Raw genomic sequence first — 13,512 nt, 5'->3', positions numbered from 1 at the left:
CAATTGGTCCAGTGGTGAGAATCTTTGTCTTCTTGACATTGAGCCTCAATCCATATTGTAGGCTGCAGTCCTTGACACTCTGCAGCAAGCGCTTCAGGTCTTCTTCAGTTTCGGCAAGCAGGGCATAACGCAGATTGTTAATAAACCGTCCACCAATCTTGACCCCACATTTCTCCTCATAGAGCCCAGCCTCCTGGATAATCTGTTCTGCATATAGGTTGAAAAGGTGTGGAGATAGGATGCATCCTTGGCGTACGCCCTTCCCAATTTCGAACCATGCAGTGGTTGAATTTTCTAATCATCACATTAGTGCCTTCTAGTCTCATGGTATCTTAACTGCAGACATATGATCTTGTGCATCAACAGCTGTGGGATTAGGATAAGAGAAAGAGTGCTTCTGACACTGAGTTGCAAGCTTTGAGGGAGACTAGAGCAAGACCCTAGTGAGAGCAATATCTTGACAGTGAGACCCTGGTGATGGTGGTGGAGAGACTGTGACATTACTATGGAGAAACTGTCGCAAGATAAAATCAAAGGAGCCCTGAGATAAAGGCCACAATTAAAGGTTCTGCTGTTCTTGTTGAAGGATGGAAGTAAAAGCTGACTTGTAACTACTCTGAGGCAAACCTTGTTGGATAATCAAGAAAAACAGAAATTCTTAAATTTGTCTTGCTGAACTGAAATGAGAGCCTGGACTAATTGAGGAATTATGCCTTGAGGTAAAACCTGGGCTTAGATTTGATGATATTCTTTGCCTCCTCCACTCTCCAACTTACTTCCCTAATGAACCCCGCTCTCAGTACCACAAATGTGAGTAAAATTTGTGAGTCAACAATTAAGATCAGACCCAAATTATTCATAGAAAGAGGTGCAGGAGTATGTGGGGTGGAGTGTGTGACCAAACAGCTATCTATTTGCTGATATGGATATTATTGGTGGAGACAGTTCCCCTTTATGAAGTGAGTAGAAGTCAGACTAGGCTGCCTCCATGTCCCACATTCTCCTTTTGCAAGGCCATGGTCTTTTCAACCTTGCTTGCTGAAACTGAGGAGCATCTGAAGTCTCTGCTTGCAGAAAGTCTACAACGTGGATCGAAGCTAAACATGAAGAAAACAAATAGTCTCACCACTGGGCTAATTGACAGCACCATGATAGATGGGGAGAAGAGACTGAGATTGTTAACAATTTCAGCTTGCTTGGTTTCACAATCAGCACTCTTGGCACCACCAGTCAGGCTATCAAAAGACAAATTGTATCATGCAAATCTGCTGTCAGAGCTTTCCAGAGTGCTGAAGAGCAGTGAAGTCAGTCCAGAGACTAAGATGTGTTGATTCAGGCCATTGTCTTTGCAATTACTTGCTATGCATCAGAGAGCTGGATAATGACTAAGGATGGCAAAACAAGAATTGATGCCTTTGAGTTGTGGTGCTGCAGAAGAATATTGAACATATGATAGTCTGCCAAGAGAGTAAACAAGTCTATCCTGAGAAGGGTGAAATCAAATTTCTTTTTAGAGGCAAGGATTTTGAGGCTCCATCTCACATACATTGGGTATGTTGCCAGAAGAGACCTGTCCTTGGCAAAGGACATCATGTTTGGAAGGGTGGAGAGACTGTGCAGTAGAGAAGACCCTGGATGAGATGGATTGACTCAGTAACTGGGGTGATCGGGGTAAGTGTGTTGGAGACAGTGAAATTGGCTCAGGATAGAGCAGGGCTCAGAGCTACTGTACAGAGGCTTGCCGTGAGGAGTAGGCAATTTGATGACATATGACAACTACAACATCATCATGTGTGTCCTCACTACCCACCACTGTGGAGCAGACTCTCATTCACATCTTAGAAAACTTGTATATGTTATGTTTCATTTTTGCCTCAAAACTTTTCATGTAACTTTTCATTTGGAAACATCATATTTAGCATAATTTGTGCAGCTTTAGAAAATTAATATTCATTTTTTAGGGTTTAAGTTTTGACTCTTACTTTACTAGCTTTACAGGTATTTCTAAAAAGAAAATATGAAAGGAGAACATTCGTTGAGGCAAGAAGTACCTATGTACTTATCATTCATTTCTTCCTAAATGGCTACAATTATATTTACTGCAGGAAAAAAAGAGAAATTGGATTTGATGTTCCTATGGAATTTGTTAATACTTTGCCATAATCTTAAAAGTCCAGTAACAACACATTTTTGAATTCTGTTTTTGGTATCTGACTCCAACAAAGCTTTCAAATTGAAATTATTTATGGCATCATTTCAGCTTTTAGACTATCCATCCTACCTCTTGTCAATAGAGGATGGTTTCCTGTAGGAGGTAACTAATAACTTTATAGAATTTTGAGATGTAATAGGACGTTATTGGCCCCTGGAGGTCACACTTACCAACCAAGGGGTAATAACTTTTATTACAAGGCTGAAATAGTCTATAAATGTTTCATTAAATCCTTAAAAATGTGCAGTTATTAATCCACCGCCCTCTTTTTTGATTTCTGGCTCTCCCACTGAGACGAATGAAGTGTTCCTGGGAACCTGGGGAAAATAAGATTGTGCTCAATTCCTCACCTATAATATTTCCTAGTGGGATTATTTGAATACATGTGGATTTTGGTAAAAATCTTCTGAGGAAATTTCATTACTATTTTAAATACTAGCCTCAGAATCTGAGTTCTACCATAATCATTTCTTCTCCCAACCTGTTTCTCCTGATCCTCTTTTTGTTTGTTTAGTTTTACTTTCCTCCCCTGCCACTGAATCTTAACTAGCTTTAGGCAGAGGTGAAGTGGGGAGGGAGAACATCGCATATCCTGGCTATCTCATTCGATCCAAAAGCATTTATGAAGCATCTGTCTGGGCAGGGCCCTGGTGTGGTGCTGAGCTGATTGAGTTTAAAAAGACATACACAATGTCCTTGAGGCAGAGATGCTGTCAATTGCAGAATCTGTGGACAAGTCTTTTTCTTTTTTCAAGATGAGCAAAATTTCCACAGAGCAAGTTGTGTATATGTTTGAACAGATACAGGATGCTCAAATCATTCCTATCATGACAGAGACAGACAAAACATTTGTTTCATCAGATTGCAAGGAAGCCTTGTTTGAATGCCCAATAAATTAAAATGATAAAATGCTTTAAAACAAAATATAATTTTGAATTTTAGGTTAACATTGTGACAGAAAAGTTTACAAAGCCCAAGTCCTCTAGGGCCCAATTTAGTGAGTATAGAATTTAGAGAGGTATTAAGAATAGATTATTTTTGTTTATGGAAATTAATAAAATATAATTATAGAAAAAAAAAAGAAATAAGAATAAGAAATATGTTAGGAATCTGTTATATGTTAGAAATGTTGTTAAAAATATTTGTGAAAATATACTGAACAGTTAACATGTCAAAAGATGCCCAAGCAGGCCTCTAGTGCCTCTAGGGCCCCAATGATCACAACAGATGCAGACCTCCAATAAGGAGATATGACTGGTTACTACTCATGTTGCCAAGAAAACACAACTAGTATAGAACATGATTGGTCAAATCCATATTGCTTTGGGACTAATGTAATTGGTCATACAATTTGTTTTGAAAAGAATATGGTTGGTAAAATCCAAGTTTAAAAGTTCTTTTTTTGTAATGTTATTGGTTGAGTACTCAAAGTTGAATGTTATTGGTTGAATACAATGTAGCATCTAGTAGTCAAACCAAGGGTATTTATACCCTAGAGATTGCAGCTAAAAACTCACTCACTCACTCACTCCACTTCTACCGAAGACAATGATCTGAACACTGAAGACCCAAAGGCTCTTTTCAGAGCCAAAGGCTCTGTCCTACTCTGATACACATGAGCTACCAAGACAGAGAGGATTCTGCCCACACTGATGGACCCTGGTTATACCGAACTGCTGAACTAGCCGAGAACCCCCTAACTGCACCAATGATCATGAGAGACAAAAGAGGGAGATGAGTTGGGATCCCAGGGCTGAGTGAGTATTCCCCACTGTTAATAAATCAATACGATGTGATGAATTTCAATGTAGATAAATTGCAATTAACTGTTCAATCCTTATTATGAATTAATGAATCAATGTATTGTGAGGAATTTATGAATTGAAATGTAGATAAATTGCAATTACTGCTATGAATTGATTAATGAATGCATCAATAAATTGTAATTGGCTTTTGTAATAAAAAAAAAGAATAGATTATTTTGCCTCTGAATACCTTTATGCTGTGGTAACTCAGCACATTGTTGCCCTCTTGAACCATGACCTCAAAGCCTGGACCTCTTGCTCTGTACTTCCCTTTAGTGCCATTAATATGTGTCATCTCTACAACACTTGAGCACAACCAATGAGTTTAAAAGGACCTGTAGTGGTTTATTGCCAACTAAAAGTTGTGAGGTTCTTATTTCCCAGCTGCCCCTCAGAAGAATGATGGACAGTGTCTTCCTATAAAGATTTACAGCCTTGAGAACCTGATGGAAGGTTGCCGTAATGCAGATTCTACTAGATAGCACTTGGTAGTGAGTATGTGGATATCTTTGATGTGTGCTTCCTATTGGTTGGGGTTTTTTTTGTTACAAGGAACAGTAATTCATTTAAGTGCTTCAAGATAAAATAACAAAATAAATAGAAAGAAAGGAGTTGTTTAGAAATAAGAGAGAAATTTCCTGCCTATAGAAGATAGGGGGGGGGGGAATTTGGTTGTGGTTATTTGCCATTAAGTTGGCCCTTGATCCATGTACACTGAAATGAAATTGTGTTGATCTCTATGCCCCATGATCAGTCACAACCTGGGCTATTGTGTTCCTTATGGTCATGACCATACTGCGATCCCTATGGTCATGATTTTTGAAACTAGATCTCCAGGCCTTTCTTCCTAGTCCCTGCTAGTTTGGAAGCTGCTCTAAAGTTTCTTTGGCTGTCACTGCAACACACAAATCTGCACCGAGTGGTGATTGCACAAAAGGTGTACTGACTAATAATAAAACCTCACGTCTTCTACAAGGAAGGGAAGAATTCTACCACTGAACTAACACTGCCGGGACTACAGGAACAATAACTCCCAGGTCTTATTCTATACACACCATGTCTTTTTCTATAGAAATTGCTTTAATTATCAAATAATACAACTATAAAATCACTAAATTACTATATAATATAATTGGACCAAGTTGAACCTGGAGATGTCAGAGGAGGTAGATCAAGACTGGATCATGTAAGGCCTTTGAGGTCAGGGGAAGAGGATAATTTTGTGGTCATGTGTGAATAGTATGACAAGGAAACATAAAACACCAAAATGTGCTGACCTGACACCACCAGTTAGTTTGTGATTCTGAAAAGACAAGGTAATGATGGGCATAGTTCAATGGCAATTAGTTTTATAAAATGTGATAAATTAGAATGAATGAAACACAATGTATATGAACTTTGTATGCAAAACATACAAAATGTCAGCTATGAATCGGTCCCAACTTGTTGGCACTGAGTTTGAGTTTTACTCATTATTAGTATTTTTTCTTACTCATTATCCCCATAACTATATAGTATTTAGGGTGTGCTAGTGGCTAGTAGTAAGGAGTTGCACTGCCAATCCAAAGGAAATTGGTTCAAATCCACCAGCTGCTCTGCCAGAGAAAGATGAGCAATCACCTCCTTTATGATTTACTGCCTCAAAATCCAATGGAGGGCAGCTATCGGTCAGTTGTGACTTGATGCTACATAACAACAACAAATGGTATTTATTAGTGTCAATGTCATTTTACAAAGAAATGGTATTCAAAAGTAAACTGACTTGTATAAAAGACTGGCATCAGCTCCAGGTAGGAGATCTGATTTCCACTTAGCCCACTCCATGACACTGCCTTTAGAGTTAGTATTGGAGTTGGGACTGTGCCAAGCTAGATCCACTATGCAAATCAAAGTTGTAGGAGAAAGCAGCATTACTGAGTGAAAAGAGGAGCAAGTTTGCAAAGAGCAGGGAGTTGTTTATGACAGTGTTCTCATTGCCCACACTGAATAAGGCCTCGTATGGAATCTGGATGAGACGGATTGATTCAGTGACTAGAGTGACAGTGGTAGGTGTTTCAGAGAAAATAAGGTTGGCACAGACAGGGCAGAATTCAGAGCAGTGGTACACAGTGTTGCTATGAGTCACAAGTGACTCAATGGTACACAACAACAACATATAGAAAAACTAAACCAAGTAAGCTGCCAGTGAGTCAATGCTATACTCTGGTGACCCTAGTCTAAAGGGTTTTTATGCTGCTAACCCCAGAGCTATACCTTCTCTGATGGTTTGAGTCCACCAGCAACTGTGAGTGAGAAAAATGGCCAATCTCTTCCCATGTGATTTGTAGTTTCAGGAACCTGTTGAAGAGTCAGCTATGCGTCAATCGTGACTCTATGGCAGTCATTATGTTAGTTGGTATGGACTATAAAGGGGCACTATTCTTCACTGGGGATCCAAGATTGTGACCTTTTGAAAGCAGTAGCGAGACTTTTTCTGAGGGCCCTCTGGGTAGATTCAAATACTCATCTTTCATTTAGTAGCCAGGCACATAACCATTTTCACCACTCAGCAGCCAGCACACAGCAGGTGCACACTAAATATATGCTGGATGAGGGAATGACTATTTTCAGCAGGTGTTGTGTGTGCGACATATTCCCTGAGAAGATTTGGTGTATAGGAAAAGAAATTCCAAATAATTTTTTCAAACTCCTTTCTTAAAAAATGATCTTATATCTTACACATACTTAGCACAAATATATTTCCCCCTTTTAAAAAAAGTAAACCTCTGAAGTGCAGGGTAATGTTCTTTTTTGGTCCCAGCTCCCCATTCTTTATTGTTTCTGCCCCTCCCTTCTGATAGTTTATTGATGCCTTTACATACATCTGTAGAAACTGTTAGAAGTGTAAAATATTATATTGAATCTTAAATATATGTACATTAAAAAAGCATCATAATATTTAATTAGGTTTTTTAAAACTTGGTGTGCCTGATTCAGTTACGTTATGATGAATAGTCAGATGATGTCTAAATTTTTTACTGTTATAATGTTCCAATTCATATCTAAAGTTGTATATCCTTTTATTACATGCACAAAGAAGTAGAAATGATTATGTAATTAGAGTAATTAGTTGTTGTTGTTGCACAGTTTAACATAAAACCTGGTTGGAGTGTAACCAGCCTACACAGTGATCGCATCTTTGTAAATTTTCATAATCATATGCTACTGTGCTACTTTGGGGCCTGGAGCCCCTGTTGTCACTGGCTTTGCATACTGTGTGTGACCCAACCAGGGCATGACATATGTGGAAGCCTATGGACCATCTGGCTTGTGGGATCATCATGCTCTTGCACACTGGGGCGTATCACTTGTCAATGTGGTACAGTTGCTACTGCTAGACCTTAAGTTGGGTCTGCCAATACGCCTCCACCTTTCTCGCATGGTCGAGGAAGAGGGGAGACCTAGCAACTGGATGACGGATTTTCCTGTGGATTGTGGAGTGGGTTGAGTCTGGGCCACAGTAGTGTTATACTCAGGGGTGAGGGCTTGGGCTGGGCAGAGGGCTGCAGAGCCTGAGGCATGCCATGAGGTGCTTAAGTAGAAGGCAAGCTCTGCTAAGGTACATTGTGGATGCCTGTCTGTCATATGCTGGTGCAGGAACTGGATGTGCTGCAGGTGGGACTGCTGGATCTGCTCCTGGTGGAACTTGTATTTGATGGTGAGGCAGAAGAACATGAAGCGGTTGTTTTGGAGTCAGTATTTGGCATGGCCGCAGCAGAGGGTGATGAGCTGCTTGGGGGCAGGGCAGCTACCCCAAGTCTTTGATGTGCTGCTGCACTTGCTTCATCTTCCAGTAGGGCAGCAAGTTGCAGTTGCTTTTTCAGCACAAGTAGAAATGCACCAGATAGTGGAGGCCTGACATTCTGAAGCCATAACTCATAGAGGCTCTTGGCTTCAGCTGGCGCTTGTTATCCACCTTGTGGCTATAGCTCGTGTAGTAGTTGACACACATGTAGTGCTCAGACTTAATCCTTTGTCAAGGGTCAAGTGCTCTGAGAGGCTTTCCGAGAAGATTATGGGATCTGAAGGGACTGCAACTTGCTCATCAGCAGCTGTGGTTTGAGGCCATGGATTTCTGAAAGCACTTGAGGGGTGTTAAGAACAATTGAGTTGGTACCAGTTGTTTCCGACATTATTTATTATCAAACTTTCTCATTATGGTATGATAAATAAATAATGGAAATAATAATATGCATATCTCTGTTTATATGTGAGGCGTAGAATTTTTTTAATGGATTTGTAGGCCATTATTTTGAAATAATATGTTTTGTTCACTTTGTGCAGGCTATTTTCCCCCCTTCTTTCTATTATTTTTATGGGAAAAATATTAAACGATGTAGGAAGCATCAAAAGAAGATGAAAGAAATATACAGAATCACTGTACCATAAAGAAATGGCTGATAGCCAATTCAGGAAAACGTTCAAGCGGCACTGAAGGGATGGAGGGATGGGCAAAAAAAAAAGGCCTCAGGAATTGATGGGTTACCAATTGATATGTTTCAACAAATACATGCAGCCAGGAAATTTGGAAGACAAGTACCTGGTCAACTGACTGGAAGAAATCCTTATTTGTTCCATTCCCAGGAAATGTAAGCCAACACAATGTGGAAATTATTTAAGAAAGCCATTACTAAAACATACAAACAAAGGACTGCTGCAGATCATTCAAAACCAGCTAAAACAATACACAGAGAATTGCCTGAAGTTCAAGTTGGATTTAGAAGATGTCATGATACGAGGGATATCATTGCTGATGTCATCCTGGCTGGAAGCAACGAGAACCAAAGAATGTTTATTTGTGTTTTATTAACTACACAAAGGCTTTTTTTTTTGACTGTGTGAAGAATAATACATTATAGCTAACATTTAGAAGAATGGGAATCCCAGAACACTCAGTTATGCTCATGTGAAACCTATACCTAGACCAAAAGGCAGTTGTGTGAACATAACAAAGGAAAACTACATGGTTTAAAATTAAGAAAGTGTGTGTCAGGGTTGTTTTTTTTCTCCATACCTATTCAATTTTTATGCAGAACAAATTGTTTAAGAAGCTAAATTCTATGAAGAAGATGTATTAGCAAGGTCGGGGGAAAATTCATGAACCTATGTTTTGCAGATGAGGCCATCTTCCTTGCTGAAAGTGAGGAGGACTGGAAGTATTGCTACAGAAGATCAATGATTAAAATCTTCAATATGAATTACATCTTGACCTTAAGGAAACAATAGTTCTCACCACTGGCTCAATAGACAATATCATGATATACAGAGAAAAGATTGAAACTGTCAACAACTTCATCTGACTTGGATCCATAGTCAACACTCTTGGTACTACCAGTCAGGAGATCAGGAGCTGTAGTGCCCTGGGAAAGTCTGCAGTCTGGGACTTCTTCAAGTTATTAAAGAGTAATATCAGACCGTTCAGGAGGCTGGACTTTATGAGGAGGAATGTAGGATCAGGATTGGACGAAGACTCATTAACAATCTGAGTTACGCAGATGACACAACCTTGCTTGCCAAAACTGAGGAGGATCAGAAGACTATGCAGCCTGGAGGTCTGGTGGCCTAGTGGCAAGAAGGTGCACTGCAATACTGAAGGCGCATGATTCGAAACCACCAGATGCTCTGCTGGAGAAGGAGGGGCAACTTCCTTCTGTGCCAGTTTGATTCGATTTGATGAGATACAACAGGAAAATCAATCAATCAATCAATCAATCAATCAATCAATCAATCTATCTTTTTTGTTGTTTTTTTTTTAAAGAGTATGCAGCCAAAGGTCAAGGGGTTTAGTCTTTAATATGGATTGAAGCTTAACATCAAGAAGGAAAAGATTCTCACCACTGGGCCAATCGGCAACAACATGATAGATGGAGAAGAGATTGAGATTGTTAACAATTACAGTTTACTTGGCTCCACTAGCAACACTCTTGGCACCAGCAGTCTGGAAATCAAAAGATGAATTTCACTGGGAAAATCTGCTCTCAGGGAACTCTCTAGCATACTAAAAAACAATGATATTAGTCTAGAGACTAAGGAGCACCTCATCCAGGCTATGGTCATTTACTTTTACAGGTCAATTACTTGTTATGCATCAGAGAGCTGGACAATGTCTAAAGATGACAGAATAACTGATGCCTCTGAGTTGTGGTGCTGGAGAAGAATATTAAACATATCATGAATTTCCAGAACAAGTAAGTCTGTCTCAGAGAGGGTGAAACCAAGTTTCTCCTTGGAGGTAAGGATTTTGAAGCTCTGTCTCACATTTTGGGCATGTGGCCAGGAAGAACCAGTTTTTGAAGGCGGATATCATGCTTGAAAGCATAGGAGAAGAAGATCCCAGATGAGATGAATTGACATGGTAACTGAGGCAATGGGATTAGGTGTTTTGGAGTCAGTGAGACTGGCTCAGAATAGGGTAGGGTTCTGAGTGATTGTGTATAGGGTTGCTATGAGTTTTGAGAAATCAACGGCACATAACAATGATAATGTCAGTTTGAGGACTAAGGTGCACCTGGTTCAGGGCATGTTCTTCTGAATCACTTATTATTTATCTGAGAACTGGACAACAAATAAATATGACAGAAGAAGAATTAATGCCTTTGAGCTGTGGTGTTGGAGAAGAGTACTTACTAAAATAGCTCATGTATTGCCAAAAGAACAAATAGGTATATCTTGTAGAAGGTGCAACTAGAATGCTCTTTGGAGACAAAAATAACAAAGTTTCATCTCACAAAAACTTTGGGCATGTTGCTAGGAAAGACTATCTTTTAAAGGACATAATACTTGAAAAAGTGGATATTTGGCCAAAGAGAGCAAGACCCTTTACCAGATGGATTGACATAATGACTGCAGCAATGGCATTGAGTATGTCAGAGATTGTGAGGATGACACAGAGTAGGACAGGTTTCAGATTTGTCATTCATATTGTGCTATGGTTGTACTCAACTTGTGGACACCTAACAACAACAATGACAATATTTTTATTGGTTTGCTTACAATCATAATATACATTGTGTTTCATGCATGTACTTTGTGTTTTCTACCTTTCATTTGCATTATGTTTTGTTCAGGCATATTATTTTCTATACAATCATCAATATACATTGTTTTTTTTTATAACTACTATTGATCTATGCCTATTATCTGTGTCCCATCTTTTCAAGTTCCCATTAAATATTTCCTGTTTCTTTACCACCTCACCCATCCACTCTGCCATCCTAATGGTTTTCCTCCTTCCTCTTTCACCACCCCTTTTCCTTTACCCCTTTTGTCCACATATACACATCTTGGTCAGTTATACTTCTATTTTTAAAATAATGATCTAATTTATATTTAGTTGTATTTGTCTTTGAGATTGAGTTATTTCACTCAGTGTAATGCTCTAAGACTTTCCCATGTTATGTCATATTTTTTGAAATTGTTGGTCCTGAGTGCTGCATAGTATTACATTGTGTAAATGTACAACAATTTCTTACTCTAATTACTTGTTGATGGACATCAAGGCTATTTCCATATTCTTGCTGTTGTGAATAAAAGTACTATGAAAATTAGTGTCTATATCTCTGTTCATGTCTCAGTTCTGACTTCTTTGGGGCATATTCCAAGAATTGGAACAGCTGGGTCATATGGATTTCTACGTTCAGCTTTTGAGGAGATGTCAGCAGTGCATGAGAGGTCCAATCTCTGCATCTTCTCCAATATTTATTGCTTGCTGTCCTGTTAAACTTTGCTGCTGCTACTGGGATGAGATGATAGCTCACTGTTGGTTTGATTTGACTGTTCATGATTTCAAGTGACATTGAGCATTTCTTTATGTGTCTATTGGTCATCAGAAGGCCTTCCTTTGTGAATAGTTTTTTCTTTTCCCCATTTTGTTATTGAGTGTTAAATCTTTTTCTTGTGGACACCCTGAAACATTCCATAAATTTTCATTATGGGACTCTTGTCTGAGATGTCATTATCAAACATTTTTTTAACCCCCCAATCTGTAGTTTTCCTTTTTACCCTAAAAACCCAAATAGAAAAAAGTTTTGATGCACTCAGAGACTTGATATTTAGAAGATATCATTCATTGATTTTAACCTTTCCTGGTTGTGTACTTCTGGTCATATTTGCAAGCTTATGTTTGTCGTAGTGTATGGCTTCTAAGTTTGGTCCCCTTTTTCTCTTATGATTACACCCCACTTCTCTGATCCACCTTGAGTTGATTTTTGTGTATTGTGTGAGATATGGATCCTGTTTTAGTTTCTGTAGACAGATGTCTAGTTTTTTCAGGACAATTTGTTGAATAGATTGTAGTTTCACAATTTGAAGGTTTTGTCCCTTTTCAAATACTCAACCATTACCTGACCTTGATTCTATTCCATTGGTATATGTGCCTGCCATTGTACCAATACCATGCTGTTTTGGTTACTACAGCTGCATAGTAGGTTTTGAGATCAGGAAGTACTATGTCTCACACTTCATTTTTATTTTCTCAGAAGATGTTTACTTATATGAGATCTCTTTCCTTTCCAAACAAATCTGGAAACTGTCTTTTATTTCCCTTTGATGAATGAGTTTTTTATCTTTATTGGATTGTGTAGGACATGTATATTGTCTTTGGAATGATTGTAATTTTCAGACTACTGAATAATCCTATCCGTGAACAAAGAATATTTTTCCTTTTAGTTAGGTCTCTTATTGTTTCTTATATTAGTATTTTGTAGCTTTCCTTATGAAAGTGTTTTGTTTATCTAGCTGAGTTCTAATCCATATATTTCATCATGTGTTTGGCGATTGTAAATGATACTACTTTCTTAGTTTTCTTTTCTGTGCTTTCTTTGTTGCTGTAGAGAAATCACACTGACTTTTGTATATTGATCTTGTATCCTGCCACTCTACTAAATTGGCCTATTATATATAACTATTTTTTGTTGTTGTTGTTGAATGTTTGGGGTTTTCTGTTTACACTGTAATATTATCTATATATAGCAACAGTTTTATCACTCCTTTGCCTGTTTGTATGCCTCTTATTTCCTTCTCTTGTCTTATTGCCCTAGCAAATACTTCCAATACAATATAAAAGAGAAATGTTGTTCGGAGGCATCCTTGACTTGTCTTTCTCCATTGAGAATGATGTTGGCTCTTTTTTTTTTTTTTACATTTATTTTCACTGTTAAGGAAATAAACATATTTTCCTATTTTGTTGAGTGTTTTAATCAAGAAGATACTATTAGGTTTTATATTTAAGGTTAGGAAGGCAGTTCTTTAGGAAGCTCTGGTGGTACAGTCAATACAGAGTTGTACTGCAAAACCAACGGTGGCATCTAACTGGTGGTGAAAATCTGCCAGTAACTCCATGTGAAAGAGATGGGTGACTTACAAACTTCTGACAACTCACTGAGGGGTCAGCTAGGAGTAAGGTCCATGTCAGTGGTCATGAGATGTGGATTTATATTTCTTTATACTGCCGTAAGA

Source organism: Elephantulus edwardii, unplaced genomic scaffold (assembly GCF_000299155.1).
Source record: "Elephantulus edwardii isolate Elephantulus edwardi_28Jun2011 unplaced genomic scaffold, EleEdw1.0 scaffold00001, whole genome shotgun sequence".
In the NCBI taxonomy this organism is placed as follows: Eukaryota; Metazoa; Chordata; class Mammalia; order Macroscelidea; family Macroscelididae; genus Elephantulus; species Elephantulus edwardii.
Note: the sequence above shows the minus strand (reverse complement) of the source record.